Here is a 15,178-nt window from a genome sequence, read left to right as displayed (position 1 = left end):
GTTTCATTGTATTTTTAAGTTTTATCGCAATTCAACATATTGAAGCTTCATATATCTGACTTTTTTTCATCTTACACAGCACTGGAAATGTACAGTCTAAACAAAGACACACCAGATTGTGGAATTTAGTTGTGCATTTGAATTAAAGTGAAGAATCAGGTACCATGTCTGCATCAGCAAAACCTTCATGTTGTACAGTGAGTACAAACCCCACTTCTTTAAACCCCTGACACAGCTAAGCCATTGCTACACAAGAAACGTTTCTAGCACAATTTATTTGATGTCAACATTAATAGATGGTTCGACCACGCTGTTCCTCATTTTCCTCCATCCACATCTGTGCTAACTTTGCTTTAAAAACACATTAAAAAGTACTAAATGTGAACAAACGTAACCCCAAAGTAAATATGTTACAGATTCACAAATATCATCATGGCAAAAATCCATATTTTTACAAAGCATTTCCTAAATAAAATTTATTGCTACGAGTCTGTATTTAGGAATGCATGTTTGTGTTGATATCCAAGCAAGAATTTCTGCACAAGAGAAGAACGTTGATATCCATGCAAAAATTAGCAGTGATTCATTGTTTAAGTTGCCTTCCTTTTACGGAACACCGCAGACTGAAGGACATACTGCCAAACTGAAAGCACCAATACTTCCTTTAACCTAATATAGGACAAATAAATACACTTCAACAGCTTCCAAATCTTGCACGTCCTACTTTTTTGACCCAGATCTCATGTTATTTCCCCCATAGGTCTATGCAATATCAAACTATTTTTTTTCCCCCCACAAATTTAGACTTAACCTAAAAGAGGAAAAATTCTCATCATTTCTGTGAGCTAAACAGACTGGGAAGCAGGGAGGGAGGGTCAGACAGGCAGACTCATCTCTGTTAAGGTCAACCGGTATTTTAAGGTAAAATTTTCAGCCACACTTAACACTTTCCCTGCTGCTGAAACTAATGGCAAAAATTCTTATTTGTTCCAACAGGACTGCAAGTTTGACCAATATCAATGATGAATGAAAAAATAATTATATCTTTTTATTACTATTTCTACAAAGCAAGAAACGTATTTTCAGAAGTCATGCTGACACTTGAGCATTACTCAGCCTGTCCAAAAAACACAAGAGAGCTATAAATCTTGTTATTCCTCTCCTTGGCCAGCCTGGACAACTTCTTGCAAGGAATCACACTGTCTCTTCTTTGCCTGGTACTTTTAGGCAACCATGAGGGGACTGAAATTCACCTCACGTGTGCTCACCATCAGGTGAATTCCCAGCTCTGAGTTTGCCAGCAATAGGTCACCCATGTGAAGAGCCTGAACTTTTAACACTGTTAATGTCAAATGGATGCAACTTTTAGGACAGGTTATATTTAGGGCTCTAAACCTTGACAATTTCTGTGGTTTTGGCACTGGGCACAGTATTTAGCACCACATTTTCATGAATAGTAAATATCTGACCCTTCACTCGTAACCTTGGAAAAATGCTCCATGAGTAGGCTGTACAGAAGGATCTTTTCTGTACACTCTCTACTTGCCGCCAGCAGACACGTAGCAGCATAGAGAACAGGAAAGTTTCCAGAGTCACTTTCACAGTCCTAATTCATAAAAATCTACCATCAGCCTGACGTCAGTGGGGTTCAGTGGGAGCTCTGCATGCAGCTGAGGAAGTGACTGAATCATTCCCCAAAGCCACCCATGGGTTAAAAGGAGCACTAGCATTAGCTGCAGACAGCTGCTCGCCTGCCCTGCCAGGTTGGCAAAATCATTGCCCTGCTGAGGGGGAAGGGAAGGCCTACTACTCACACCACAACAGCTAAAATTTCTAGTAACACACCTCCAGCGATTTGAAAAAACACTCAGTACGTTTGCATATGGCATATGGTTGCAGAGAGTGTCTCTGTAACACACACTTACACTGCACAGAGGTTGAACTGAATCTCAGATCATAAAAGCAAAGGAAAAAAAACACCAAAAACAAAACCTCTTTGTTTCTCTGGATGATTCTGATTTTTTACTGCTAGACATTACTAATAAACATGATTGCTCCTTTGCAACATGGAGACTTAGGAATTACAACGATAAACAAAGTCTGAGTACACAGCGTAGCCTTTTACTAATACTGCTCCCAGAAAGAAACAGAAACTACACCCTCACGGGAGTTTGCAAAAGCCAGCAAACCTCACGCAAGACTTGGATTTTTAGAAACGCTAAGCACACACAGACTGCCAGCTACACATGCAACTGTGGGGACTCAGCACCTTTGAAAATACAACTATTGATATCTTACTTTACAGACGCAGATGCTAGTTTTTACTCTTAAGAAGGGTTATGTTGCACCAAGCAGATGCGCAGCACAAATCCAGGGGCCCCGCTATCCGTGCCCGCCACATCGTGCTGCGCAGCTTGGGGAGCCAAGCAAGGTGCACACAGCATCACACAGGGCCACACACAGGCACTGAACCAGCTCAAGTGCCACCAGATTGACACCCAGTCTGCTTGCATTGCTCGTCCTGAGAAAAGGATGTATTAGTCTGATAGCATACCTAGGTATGCTGCTTCTGGTATTCAAGCGAACTTGTTTAGAAGAACCTTAGTAACTCCACATAGCACTGAATTACACCATGCACTCTTACATTCAAAGACCAAGTGCAGACTCCAAAAGATGCTGAGTACACTGGCTGAGACAATTCTGTAAAACTTCTGCTTATCACTTCAGAGCTGCTTTCAGTATTTTCAGAAAGCTACACCAATTCACCAAGCCTTTTTATTATAGTCTCAGACGTCCTTCTAGCAATCAGCTCATCCAAGAAAGCAAGAAAGCAGGAGTAAGCTGCAACACCAGCAATTTCGCTCCTTGGCTAGCCAAGCCAGCTAGATCCTACACACCCGACTGGTGCATGCATTTTCCCCTGTGGTTCCACATCCTCCAGCTTGGAATGACCACTTACTTCTTATCAAGGAAGAATTTTTCTTTAAGTCTCCTTATTGATATAAAAAGGAGAATCTAAAGGATGCCACAAAAAACTATGTGGTAAAGTATTAAAAAAAAAAAATAAAATCAATGTTTCAAAGGGTATGCTGAGTCACAGTTCTACAGATCCTTCAGAACCAAAGGAAAACTCAAATTGAGCTCAAACGCGGCCATTAAGACTCCAGGGCATTTTGTATAAACAATTTCAGCCTTGTTTTCATTACGAGAGGGAAGAAAAGGGCCTTCTCATCTTGGATTAGGTACTGCAAGACAGAACCCTAATGAGAAGTTCACAGTTTTCACACAAACTGGCAGAGTGATTTCTAGACCAGACTTAGTACTTCGTCACTCAACCTATCAACTCTCATGAAGTGACAGCTACGCTGCCTCGTCTTCACTACTTCTTACCTCAAGTTAGCTAATTCAATTTTGTGAAATTAAAAGAAAGCCAATATATTCCTCTACAGTTTCATATCAACAGATATTTCTCATTCCTCTTTTCATTGTCATACTTTATCTCGGAGGAAACCAATTATGAGATGAATAAAGCGGTCTCCATCTACTCTGCTTGGGATCACTGGATGAGCCTTTTTCTAGTAAAGTCATTCTTCTCATTAAGCTACTTTACAGAAATTAAGACCACCTAACTTCATACTGCAGTGCTTAGAAAGCTGCATGTATTCGGGACAGGGGTAGCCACATCAATGGCAGGAACATACAAATGGTTTCTTCATCTTCTGTTAATTTGAAGATACTACATTAACGCTGCAGTGCAACTCAAAAACATTGAGAAGAGCTGTCAATCACAGTTCCTAATGGAAAACTTTGGACACTTCTTCACCCAAGACAAACACTTAAATTTCTATTTAAAAATGAGCATGCGGTAAGTATATTCTCGCAGTAGTCACTTTTTGTAGAAGCCAAAACATGCATAATTACAGTGTGCATATACACTTTCACTTCTCTCCAACCTGCAGCTACTTGCATGAGCTGATGTTTAGGGCTTTAAATATAGCCATTATCACATGTACGCATGTGCAAACACACACACGCACAGGATGGTCAGTACACATAAGAGTATCACAATTCTCAATGTAAATAACATGAATTAGATTAAAAATTAGTTGTACTTCAGTATGACACCTTTCAGTATCACAGTATTGGCACAACACAGTCCTGCAGTACACCCTCTCCTTGCCCTCCCCTCCAAAGCAGAGACCAGACCACTGTATGACCTGGTGGCAGGTTTGTGTCTATCCCTTCTCCGCTTGCCAGCATTGCCTGCTCCAGCAAGGTCTCGGAATTCACATGGGCACCACAATCCTGAGCAGCTATGGGTCCGGAGGGAAAGGAAGACACAGGCAAAGCAAGCGAAAACCCAGGGGTGGGGTGGCTACCTCTTGAGACTCCAGATGAGCAGAGGAACAGTATTAGGGAAGAAAAGGTGTCAAGCCTGCCACTGCCTCAGCCCTCCCCAAAACACTCAACAGTGCTGTGATACCAAAAAAGTAACGGTGTCATGAAAGATCCACATCCTATTGCCCACCACTAATAGAAAACACACTTAACTTCTGTGAGCAACTTCACAGACATCTGCAGAGCTTATTCAACCGAACTAGACCGCTGATGTTCACAAAGTTGTGCGTGTTTCTTTACAGGACTTCCTGACTTCTGCACAATCACATCCTTGTAGGATGTGGGTCTTTACTGCCACTACAAAATTTATAACAGCAAACACATTCTGACTCAAATGTGAAGTCCATGTTAAATTAAATTCCAGAACCCAAATCGAGTTAGGTAAAATAACTCAGTTTTCTTTGCATTATTCAGATCTGTTCTTTCTAACTAAAAAGCATTACCTGAAAATAACATTATCAACAATTCTGACCATTTCCCCTAATCCATCCAGAGCCTCTTTATGCTTAGGGCTGTAGCACTTTTTTGAATCAAACTCCTTCATGATGGGAAAATGACTATGAAGTATTGCTCTTGGGTACTCAGCACCCATGCCTTACAACTTCAAAGCATTACACAAACATCAATACTTACTATATAGAGAGTAAAACTGGAAAAAGTATTCATATAAAAAAAACAAATGCACAGGAAAAAAATCATAACTACCTGTTTGAAGGGGAAAAAAGCTCAAGCAACAGAATCTCCTGTAATTAGTGCATTCTTTACGCTACACACATCCATTATGGCTGTGCATGTGTAAATGAACAAAAAACATAAACTCTTGCACAGTCTTAAAAAAATTTAAAAAGCCCGAAAGCCAAACCCCAGCTCCTTTCATACATTTCAATTACATTTCCTTCCCCTTTCCTCGTGGAATGAGACCTAAGTATTTTCCAGGTGTTCTCAGTAACAGTTTGGGAGGCATGCCACCAAGTTCCCAAGACACTACCCCGCGAACCCGGTTCTCATGGAGACAAATCCACCTTCCCCTAAGAAAACTTCAGACAGTGACAGTGTACAGGCTCAGGTAATGTTAGGTAAATAATACAGTATGTTGCTATTCCTTTAGATCTTAACCAAAAGCAAAGCGGAAAAAAAAAAATCACTACAAGAAACCACAGAAAGTTTACTATGATCACTTGCAGGGCACCACCTGCACCCTAAGCGCCACCACCGTAACAGCGCAGCCCTTTTTTATTATGGCCAAGAGGAACAAAATCCTTCATATGCTCAGCCACAACCCACTTGCTTAAAAATTCAAAGACACACAACAGAGTTTGCAGAACCAGCCGTCATTTGAAATGTATTCTGAAAAGATGGTTAACACACGTGTCCGAAGGAAGGCCCCAAACCCAGCATAAGCCTCGTGGGGACAAGCCTTCAGGTTGCTCACAGCAAGACAAGGGCCCAAAACTGCCCAGTGCACCCAAAAGATCAGGAACAACTCAACACCCAAACACCAAATTTGCAAATGGTGCCCTCTCCCTCGGAGGGACACAAACCACTACCACAGTAAACACTCAGCAGGTACAGGCCACCAACACCAAAGGACCTTGTTAATACGCTCAACATGCTCAGACATTTATTTTAGCACCACAGGATGGGATGTCAGACAAGCCCACAACATATATATATATACACTTTTTTTTTTTTTAAAGCAACAAAGAATGGGTTCTCCTGATCATGCCTCTCATGCTTTAATAATAAAGAAGGAGTAAGTTTTGTGATCCCCCCCATAAATCAGTCCAGAATTTGATTTACACAGACAGGAAAACGAGGAAGTTGAGCACACTGGAGAGTAGTAAAAACTTCACCAGCAAACTTCACTTTCCTACACTGCGACCTACAAACCAAACTTTCCTCCAGACTCACGTGTCATCTGCAGCAACGAGCCTCTGCCATAAAGCACATATAAAGTTTGCTGTTCTGGGGGATAAAGCAAAAAGACAAGCGAGGGGAGACTTTTATTCTGTCAAGCTGCCTTAAAAGGAAATTCGGTGATGAAAGATTAAATTCACCTGGAACAACACGATAGAGTTAACCCTTTCGGGGGTACAACAATAATAACAAGGCACATCTTGCGGGACATACAGCCTCTTACCACGAAAGCTACACATTGCATCAACCGTGCAAGCCTGTCTAGAAGGTGCAATGCACGGTTTGCACCAGGATTTCGGACAGGCACAAGCCCAGGAAGGGAGAGCCCCTGGGAAGAGCAAAAAAAACCTGATTTTTTCCCCCAAAGCGCTCCCTGCCATCACCGGGTATTTCACGTTCGGCCCTCAACTTCACAGCAAAACTGATCAATAACTTGGGTGATTAGTCCTGGGGGAGGGGGGCAAACACCGGGTCCCCCCCAAAGAACGGCCGGGCTGGGCTGGGGCCCCTCCCCCGCTCGTTGGAGTTCACCCCCAGCCCAAACACCACCCCCCCCCCCACCCCCGCTTTCCCCCAACTCCCCTCCCCCCCCATAAGTAAATATGCGGGGAGGGGGAGGGGAAGGCGCTTCTCCACACAAATCAGGCTAAAAATAGGCCGCTCGCCATGGCTCCCGTGTGCCATTCGCCGCCGAGGCCGCCCCCCCCCCCCCCCCCCCCCCAATATTAAATCCTTTTTAAAAAAAAAATGAGCCGGGTGGGGGGAGGGGAGGCCAGCAGCGCGGAGGGGGGGGGGGAGGGGAACAGGGGGTGCCGTTTGCTTCAAAAATAAAAAAAAAAGCACACCAAAAAAACACCACACACACATCCCCCAGCCCAGGGGAGCCCCCCCGCACCCCACTAGCATTATTAAAAATAAAACCACACAAAAAAGGGGGGGAGGGGCTGGGCTGAGGAAGAGGGGGGGCCGCGGCGGGCGTTAGGTGCCCATCCCCCACCCGCCTTCAACCGCCACAGAGACAAACGGGGCGACCCCCACCACCCCCGGCCCCTGCCCGCCCCGGCCCCGGCCCGCTCCTTACCTGGCGAGTGGCGGCGGGGCGGCTGCTCCCCCCGGCCTTGAGAATGGAGAAATCACCCTTGTTTGTCTCTCCTCCTTTTTTTTTTTTTTTTTTTTATACAGCCATACAGATCTATATACACATCTGTGTGTGTCTCTGTGTGTGTGTGTGTGTACACACGTATACGTATCGCTAATATATATATATATATATATTTTTTCAGCTGAGGTGTCCACACCAAGAGGAGGAGGGGAAAAAAAAACAGGGAGAAAAAAAAAAACCAAACCAAAAACACCACCACACACACACACAGGAGGAGGAAGAAAAAAAAATAACCAGCGAGTAGTGCTGTGATATTCAATTATATCCCGAGCCAGGGGCCGGGGGAGGGGAGGGTGGGGAGAGAGGGGGGGGGGGGGGGTTAGAGATTAAGTCCCGAGGAAGGAGGGGGGAGGGAAAAAAAAAAAAAAAAAAAAGTAATATCTCTGTCTGTGTGTGTGTGTGTGTGTGTGTGTGTGATTTAGATTGAGGAGGAATTGAGGCAGAATGTAAAAGCTGTTACTAAGGGAAGGAGCCAAGCGGCTCGGAGCAGCCAGCGGCCCTCAGACACTCCGCGCGGGGAGAGGGTGGCCAGCCGCACGGAAATGGGCGCCAGAGAACGCGCCGCCGCCGCTGAGGGAAGGACGGGAAGGAAGGGAAGGGAAGGGAGGGAAGGCAGGCGCGGAGCCGGGAGGCGAGGCCAGGCGAGGAGGAGCGGGACCGGCCTGCTGCGGCCGCCCGGCAAAACAAACCCGCCGCCCTGGCAGCGCGGGGGTCGGCGGCCGGGGCGGGGGGACCCCTTCCCCTCCCTCCCCCGCGCCCCCCCCGCGCTCTCCGGGCAGGCGCAGCGGCGGCCGGGCGCGCTGAGGGGAGGCGGCGCGGGGAGCCCGCCCGCCGCCCTGGCGGGAAGGGGAGCGGGGGAGCCCGCCCGGGCCTGCTGCTGCGCGGGGCCTGCGCCCGGGGGCGGGGGGCGGTGCGGGCCGGGGGCTCCAGGGATGCCATTAATGCGCTCCGCAGCCAGCAGCGCTTGTGTAAACGCAGGACGGAACGCGGCGGGGTTACATATTTCTTTTGGGGTTTTGGGGGGTTCTTGGTTTTATGTGCAGCGCGTCGTGGTCGGCCATGGTGCCTGGCTCTCACAGCCTGCGCCGGCACCGCCTCTGCTCTGTGACTTTACCGAAAATAATCCTCTACAGTAATAATACTGTGCCCTACCTGTGTGCTGTCATTCATTTTCAGAATGGAAATGCTAGTTCTCACGTATATCGCTGGTTTGTTTATTTTTTAAGGCAAGCTTCGTTAATTGAAACCATGTTCAGCACCAGGCAGCCCTTTCCATCTTAAAATGTTTTTGCAATAGCGTTTCATGCTCTTGGGCGTTGGTCCAGCGCTCTCATGCCCGGACATTGGCACTCATGGCGAGTCCCAGTGACCACAAACCATGCGCGGATCTGATGGCAGCATGAGAAGTCACCCCTGCTTGTGCCAGAGGCGCCACACGCATAAAGCCAGGCCTGATGCTGCCGAGCTGGGCCTCCACATCACCGCACTGCTGCAGAACTTGCTGTTACTTCAGCTGGCAGAAAGGGAAAGTAGAGAGATGGCAATAAATGTAGCTCTTTTGGGTTTTTTTGGTTTGGTTTTTTTTTTTTTTTTTTTTTTTTTTGAGCCTGTGAACACAGCTCCGAGTTGCCGGAGCATGATGCTGGTCCTAAGGTGGAAGTTCGGGAGGTAAGGGTGGGTTTTAGTTTCAGCCTAACAGCTGGGATGTACCATGGGCAGATTTCACCTGCCTGAGCTTCACCTCACAAGCTGGTGGGACCTCAAGACTCCTTGGTGAAAGCAGATGTGTGGGTCTCTCTGGGCCTCAGATCACCTCACAGTGCTCATTTTCTTCAGGACTAGGCCCATGCACTTTTCCTTCTTTTATGAAGAACAATATTTAAATACTTGGAAAAAACAGATTACTATTTTTTTTTCATTGCAAATCATTTAATTCTGAGAAAACCCTGGGCCTTTAATCCATTTGCTTGAACAGGTCTGAGTTACGTGAGGAAACCAAAGTCTCTCTATAAAGCCAGGGAGCATATTTGTAATTGCAAGCCACTTGATGTTCAATGTTTATTTCTCTAACTATTTTTATGGCCCAAGTTGGCACCTTTCTCTTCTTGATAATAGTGTATGGGTTGTCTGCTTTAGGTATGTAGAGAGGCGATAATTGTTGAAGACCATATCCAGGCCAATTCCAAAATGTGACCACTTTGCTGAAAGTTGGGAAATCTAAAAGGCACCAAAAAAGCGGCAAGGGACTCAACAGTTTCTGGCATTGTAATCTCAGATCTGTCCATACTTCTGAAGGAGTTCAACCTCTTGATACTCCGAATGATTGATTTCACAGGTAACAGAAGATAAGCAATAACAGTGGGTGGAGGAAGGGGGAATGGGAGTGTGCACATAGCCCAAGGCAAGAGGAAGGAAGATAAGGGCCCTCTTACAGGGGACTGTGGGACACCGGGAGCCTGACCGAGGGTATGGGAGGAGCTGTGAGAAGTCCATGAAACAAGAGCTGAAGGTGTAACGTTCAGCAGGCTGTGTGAGAAACCGAGGAGGGAAAACCCCTCATATGTGCATTGTTAGGCCCACAGGAACTGCAAACACTGTCTTCCCATCCATCTGCTGAGCAGTGCCAACGTGCTGAACTGAAGTCATCTGGCTGAAGGTTTCCATGGTCTAGTGTTCTCTAAATGTTCGGTCACAACTCCAGGGTGCCAGGTCTCATTTTTAACATGATGAGGTACTCAGCTGGGTGATTACCTGAGTACACGTTCTGCTCTGCAGAATCTACAGAGTGCATTCGGGCAGATTGATGCTTTAATAATTTTACCCCATCCATTTTTTTCCGGTTTCCCTTTCTTTATGAAGGTGTATGCCCCACAGGATTGCACAAAGGCCTTACTTTCCTGATGAGCTTTAGACTTTGTAGTTCCATTGCCCAAATATGCAGCTGGGCTTAGAGTTACAGGGGCCACTTCCAGAGCGTATGAGGGTGGGAGGTTCTCACTGTCAGAGGTTTCCAAGAACAGATATTGGGTAACACAGGGCAGTTGAGCAGGTTGTGGTTTACGGCAGGTTCAGTGAGCAAGCCGAGCTTAGGGAGTTGGTTTTGCCTTGAGCCGGGAGAGGCACTTTTAAACAGTAAGTGTTGTTAACATTCCCTTCCTCAAAGTCCTAGTAGCCTTCCCCAAAGTCCTAGTAGTGAGAAAGACGGGACCAAACACTAACTTTTGGGTGTAGAATTGGGGCAGGTCTGAGGTCTTGGTTCAACCATGTCTTTGAATAAAAGCATGCCTTCAAAGTGCTTCGGCAACACATCTGCTCACCTTCCATGGCTCTGCCATCCCAACTACTGGAGAGTCTTCTCATGGCCATATTTGTAAGACACATCCTTAAAATAGTTGAAATTACTTGTAACAACGGGTGCTCGGCCTACTGAGCACATATAAGCAAATATTTGCAATAACTGGGCCAGTGTTTGCACAGCACCAAGCACACTGCCTGGACTCCATAAATAATAATACTTGGCACTCACAGAGTGGTTTCCATTTTCAAAGCACTTTAGTCATAACCCTTGACACCTATATGGCCTTTTACATCTTTACAAGAATTAATTAATCCTCACAGTGTCCTGTGAGATAGGTATGCACTGCAATAATAACAATAACAACAATTAATAATTCATGCATTCTACTCAAAAATCACTTCAGGGATTAAAATGCATCTGTAATACTTGTTTTTTATTAACATTTTCCAGCAAATAATAAAAGCCATGGTATTGTGTTAAATCTATATAATATCTACCCATAAATCTTTTGCAAATCGGGGTGAGACTGAAGGCCCAGTGAGATACCAGTACGTCTGTAGGAACTGGATGACTGACTTCAGAAAAACAAGTTCAAGCCTGGTCTACCACGCGGTCTAGGTGCCAGAATGAAAATCGCCACGCATGGCAACCCATAAGTAAATACCAGCGAAGCAGGAAGGCTCTTTGTTCATTTTTAGCTCTTGTTTATGCAAAGGCTCCCTCAGTCGCAGCCTGCGTTACGGGACCCCAACCTATATAAACTTGGCACCAAGAAAATGCAGGCACTTACTGGGTGAGAAATGGCAGTGACTCAGCACTGCGTTGTGTAACAGGGAGAGCAGGGACAAGTCTGGCCAGCACCGGGGCAAACCCTTCCCCTCGTAAAAATTACCATAGTGCCTTTGATATGCAGGCAAACCCCAGTTAAACCTGATATTTAAACAAGCGGGACTTAAACCCGGTTGACTTAAACAGAAGAACCGGCAGGCTCCCACCAGGCGAGCACGCTGGCTCCGGGCTTTCCCGGGGCGGAGGAAGGACTGGGTGCTGGAATCAGGCTCCCTGCATGGACGGTTCCCCATGAAGATACTTGTTTCAGTTTGCGTCCAGAAGTGGATTAATGTAAACCACAAAGGCACCTTAGTCCTAATAATGCTGCCATGCCAGAAAACAGTGGGAAAGAGTACAGAGATAGGTACACCCACACCCTAGCCCCTAGCAATCTCACCATGACTTCCCCGTGTCTGCAAGCCCTGAACCTGCAGCACTGAACAGTTAGGGCCAGTGGCCTTCATACTCCAAGACTTATTTTTTCCCTTAATATGAAGAAGATACCAACTTGAACAAAACAACCTCTAAATTATTTGTCTTCGTGTTGTGCATAGTGAGAAAGGAAATGGACGCTGACCCATCTGAAGGGCCTGGGTTTTATTCTTTTTGCAGCTGCTGACAATGACTGTTTGCAGGAGAGGACATGCTGGGCAAGGGACTTGTTTTTGAGTAGAGGGCATCTCCTGCCACTACCTAGGCATACAAATTCATCAGTAATTGATCAGTGGACACGTGGTAAAACATGTCTAACATTGGTGAGTAACGTGCCTGTAGCACTACTCTTATTTTTATCAGTTGCCTTTAAGTATACACACACAGATACATTGTAGATCTCCGTAAGGCAGAGAGGATTCAATCCCAAAACAATCACCTCATTGATACAGTCGCTTAGATCGATCTTGGGGGCTTCTGCTTCCCAGAATAAACCGCAAGAGTGGAGGAACAGCATGACCAGGTGAATAGTCCCTCATTCATAGACAGCTGACGAACTCTGTGATCCAAAGCCATAAAGCGGCTCTTTCAGAAATTCCAGGACACAAGTTACGCCGCTTAGAGCACGTTTAGCACTGCTGTAAATTGGTGGTGGTAAGACACGTGATTAGCATCTCCCTGGTCAACAGAGCTTCCACAGGGCACGAACCGCCCATCCCAGCCCTCCTGCACAGGGGCAGTTCCATGTTTCTGTTTTTAAGAGCTACCACCAGACCCCCAAAAAAACCAGCATAGCCCACAGGTGACAAAGTTAAAAACTGCTGCTGCGGGATTGGGAAATGCACCAAAGCCCTTGGTCTTACTGGGTTATTGCTGCTGACCTCCTGCCCAGAGGCACAGCATGCCCTAAAGGCTTCAAGAGGAACACAAACGTGTGCATGACGTGTCACACCAAGGAGAGATTTCAGCTTAGTGCCAGAGGAATATATTTTAAAAGAAAAAGTGAGAGAAGCAGAGAAGAAATGCCAGCTATCTGCCCCTTCAAGCAAGGGCTCCTGCACCTTGCCTTGCTGCAGGAGAACGGCTGCTCCCACCGGCACACTTTTTTTTTTTTTTTTTTTTTTTTTTTTGAGAGGAAAAGCAATGTTTGTTGCTGCGGTTGCGGGGCCTCCCTGCCCACGGAGGGCTGCCACTGTCCCCCTGGGCTCCCCAAATGGTTTGTGGCACAAGAGGGAGGATGAAGCAAAAGCTGCCCCGGGGCCACCAGCCAGCAGGGTTAGTGTCTTGCTGAAAGCCCTGAATGTCACCCCTTGCCCCCTGGAACCTGGCCCCGGGAGGATCTGCGAATGCTTTGCACAGTTGTGAAGCGGAGGAGAAAAACAAGTGAACGACAGGAGCTGACTGCGGGAAGCAGCAGGGGCTGACCCCAGCAGATTTAGCTGTGGCAGGTGCAGAGCTGTAGTTTCAGCATGAAATGGGGCTGTTTCCTCACCAGGTGATGCGCTGACGGTGGGTACCATGACAGCAGGCAGGCTGTTGTCAAACAGCCTCTCCACCAGCACACCCAGCAACGCAAGGCTAGACTGCCTCGGAGTTCCTGTAGTAATTAGTTTAGACACAGCGAGCCGAGTTAGAAGCATGGGAAGAAATTTATTTTTTGGCTTTAATCACTCTCTGAGGATTTTTTTTACTTTTTTTTTTTTTTTTTACTTTTTTTTTGCAGTTGGATATGTAAATCCACATTTCTTAAAATGGAAAAAAAATGTTACTTCTTAAATAGAAATAGCAAAGAGGGCCCTTTTCACTCCATGGTTATGGCAAGGCTCCCTTCACAGCAGGGTTGTAACTCAGATGTTATGTCCTACAATGGCTGAGCAAATCCAAACTTGTTTTAGTTTAACAAGGTTACGAAAAAGGGTGTGTACCAGCTGCCATCGCACACCTCTGAAGTTTCAAGCAAGACCTATCTGGCTCTTGTGTGAGACCAAAACCGATTATCTCACAGGGCCAGGATGCGGTTGCAAAAATTCAGTATTCTAAGTGTCATCGTGATTCATAATATAATCTACATTACTCGGCGCAATTCCTGTGGAGTAAATAAAAACAGAAGTACAAAAGGTGTAATACTTGTTAGATATTTACCTTTATCTCTGTCACGTACTATTTTAATATTTCCTGGCAGTCCAGGAATCTGGCCAACTTGAAGAGGATCCCTTTTTCTTGCCCATACTTAAAGCCCTGCTTTTCTTTCATTATACCTACATTGTTCTGGTTCTTTCTGTGAGCGGAGGATGGAGCCAGCACTGTGTGCTCCCCGATCAGAGTCCTGAAAGACTCCTGTGGCCTTCAGCAAGCTGTTTATTATCAGGGCATGAGCTTCCATCTACAGAGAGAGAGGACTAACACAGCTACTAATGATGATGATATTATTGTTAACACATAATTATCTATCTCACAAGAAAATTGGGAGGGTAAATTAGTGTTTCTAAAGTATTTTAAAGATGATATTACTATTTATGCGAGGGCTACGTCCCTAGGACAGCAATTGTTGAAATCCACTTTCTAATTAGGCTTTGCTAACGATAGTGTCAAAAAGGTTTAGAAAAAAATGTATCAATAGCTACATTTAAAAGTCCCTGATTTTTTTTTTTCTTATTATATTATTGGTACCAGCTGTTTTCCTGTAGATAGATATGCTATATCCACCAGACATTAAGCATTGTTTTCTGGTATATTAAATGTAAAATGAATGCAGTACATGGTAGCACCAAAGGACACCCTGCAGTATGTTACAGACAACTTGCTCCAGCGATTAAAGCCCTTTAAGTCAACTGAGGTTTTGCAGTTGCTGGGTTGGTTTTTTTTTTCCCCACCCTGCTGGGCTAGGATTTCATCCTGAATCTCCAAGCCTTGTCTTCCACTGCACATCACTGATGTGCTTAACACTCAATTAAAGTGCACCCTGGATTTATTTTATACGATCCCTTAGCTGTGAAGGGGTGATTGCAGGTACTCATCAGAAGGAGCTGATTGCGGCGCAAGTCCAGCCAGAAGGATGACTTTGCTGAGGCTGCCCATATTTCCCCGTTCTCAGTCAGTTATCTACATTTTGTTGAACATCTAAATCTTTCCGTTTTATT

General features: G+C 45.6%; 1 protein-coding gene across 7 annotated transcripts in view; it reads right to left on the bottom strand.

Moving 5' to 3' along the window:
* The window catches only part of TBL1XR1 (TBL1X/Y related 1), a 118,018-nt gene extending 110,257 nt beyond the window's left edge, over positions 1-7,761 (bottom strand). For 4 of the 7 annotated variants that reach the window (XM_055816995.1, XM_055816996.1, XM_055816991.1 and 1 more), the window contains exon 1: positions 7,397-7,758. The gene's annotated coding sequence lies outside the window, so the exon portion shown is untranslated. Of the gene's footprint in view, positions 1-6,309; positions 6,348-7,396 lie in introns of those variants that run through there. The other 3 variants (XM_055816998.1, XM_055816993.1, XM_055816997.1) reach the window with 3 other exon arrangements.
* Positions 7,762-15,178: the final 7,417 nt, after the last annotated feature.

The sequence above is a fragment of the Falco peregrinus genome, chromosome 12 (assembly GCF_023634155.1).
Source record: "Falco peregrinus isolate bFalPer1 chromosome 12, bFalPer1.pri, whole genome shotgun sequence".
NCBI lineage: Eukaryota > Metazoa > Chordata > Aves > Falconiformes > Falconidae > Falco > Falco peregrinus.
This window is presented reverse-complemented; position numbering and strand designations above follow the sequence as displayed.